This window comes from Phaenicophaeus curvirostris, chromosome 9 (assembly GCF_032191515.1).
Source record: "Phaenicophaeus curvirostris isolate KB17595 chromosome 9, BPBGC_Pcur_1.0, whole genome shotgun sequence".
Taxonomy (NCBI): Eukaryota; Metazoa; Chordata; class Aves; order Cuculiformes; family Cuculidae; genus Phaenicophaeus; species Phaenicophaeus curvirostris.
The window spans coordinates 16257605-16259892 of NC_091400.1; positions in this window are offsets into that span (position 1 = coordinate 16257605).

Genomic DNA, 2288 nt, shown 5'->3' on the forward strand with positions numbered 1-2288 from the left:
AGCGTTGCTTTGATTTAAGTGACATATTACTTAAAAGCATTTACCATTAGGTTAATTCAGATTCCAGTCTTTGGTTAAAGTGGGTTTCTGTGTGCCACCTTTTCACACACAAACTCAGGATATCCCAAGACGACAATTTTCTGTTCTTTATCACTCTTCTAGTCATTAAGGACAGAATGTTTTAAAGATAATTACTGAATTATCTCTAAGTAAACTGAGAGGGGGTGGGCAGCACTCATGATGTGAGAAGCAGGTTTGTGTTTCCCCCCACAGCACTGAGATTTACTGTAAAGCCGCTCTGGTTGTGGATTTATGTAGCATCAGCAGAAGATCTACTTAAACCTTCCAGCTTAGGTTTTGCTGAGTCAGTTTTATATATTAGGCTGTTTAAAAACAAAAAAAAAAAGGAAAAAAACCCAAAAAGTAAGCTTCAAATACAGTGGGGCCAGAGGTAGTCCACAGTTTCTGAAACAATTTTTCTTCTTAAAGCATTCCCCTACATTTCTCTTCAGGTCTCCACTGTGGTCTGCTTCCACTAAACCAAAAGCAGTCTTTGCAGCCACCTTGTTAGGGCTGTAGATTTCAAGAAAATCTCCTAAATAAGCATCACAGAACAAATCAGATTGAGATAAGCTGTTGCTGCACATTTGTAAACAAGAAAAAGCCAAACTGAGCTTCCTCATATCATAGAGACATATAGCAGGAGTACAAAACTGCTGTGAATAAAAGCCCAGCAGCATGATTCAGGACATACCACTGTCGGGGCATGATATCCTGGCTGTACTTAGGTTTGGAAAAAAATGTTCTGAAAGGTTCTCTTGCTGCCACATACTCTATTTTAGTTCCGGGGCTCATCCTCTAATGTCATATATATTCTGAGGAGTAAAGGAACCACCTGATGTCCAGCTTCATTTCACGGAAAGGGAGGGCATAGGTATGATGGGCACCAGAAGACAAGTTTGGGTGTACTCAGATTACTGTGGGATAGTTTAGAGGAGAGACACCTTGAAAGGTCAGTGTCAGGAACACAGCATACTAATGATGCTAATGATATAAACAACATCAAAGATACTTAGAACTTGATTTGGTGAAGCACTTATGTACACGTTGTGCTTGAGGCACCTGAGCTGCTGTATGTACATGTCGTACTTGAAGCACCTGAGCCGCTGTATTCATTTCAGCCAGGTGACCTGGACGCCTACAACCAGGCTTATACCTCACCAGAGAGAAGTTCCAAGTATTGTAGCATGTTAGAACTGATTTTTCTTGGCAATTCTCCACATTATTTAAATGCAAATATTAGTGCATCTTCCTTTTATAAAATTGCCTTCTGTTAGCATTCATTCTTCTGCTTCCAGGCCATTCTGATCCATGCACAAGAACAGATTTTCCAAAGGACCCAATAACTCCTTTTCCCCAAAACACACACGTCATCTGTACATATTTGTCTGTATCTCATCTTACCTCTAAAATGAACAAATCACTTCTGTGCTCCTATTCTCTTATATCCAAAAGGAAAATATCGCCTGAGAAAATAGTGTTAGTTTTAGGGGTTTTCTGGCATAATAGGACAGTTTACTTTCTGCTTATGATCACTGAAAAAGTCTGAGAAAAATGCAAAGCTTGCTGTTTTGAGATCTTACACGGATTGTAACTTATCATGTCATAGGCCCTTTTAGCACTAGAGACATCATTCTGGCTTAGTAATCTCTTCAGAGAATTCCTTCCAACAAATATAGAAGACTGCCATCATGATGAGAAAAATCCTTTCCCCTAAAATTGTTTATCATTCAACAGTAAATAGCAGTGAGAAGAATGGCTTTCTGAGACTCAAGGGGTCATAATCTGTTTATCAGGAAGATATTACTTCAAGTATTGTACATAAGCCACTTACCATTCCCTGTGTCTTACAGTCATCTGAATGTCAGGTTTTTTTTTAAAAAAAGAGAGGATAAAGTTATAATGCTACATCAACAGACAGCTGTCCTAGTGGGCACTGGGAACACAGAATGACTTGCATTGCTGAGCCGTACAGTCATTGCCAAAGGAATGATGAGCTCACATTTCATTCCGATTCACATACTCTGTGTGGTTAGACTGCGAGGCTCAGCCTTCCTCGCCCGACTGACGCCCCCCCTCCCTGCCTGGACACCAGATCCGGCTCGTTAACATGTCTGGAATGAGCCTACCTCTCAGCTGGCAAGCCCAAGGGGCGTACTTGGATTCCCAGGTTGGAAGATTATCTCATTCAGGCACGGTTCTCCCAAAGATATATAAGCAAAGGTGGC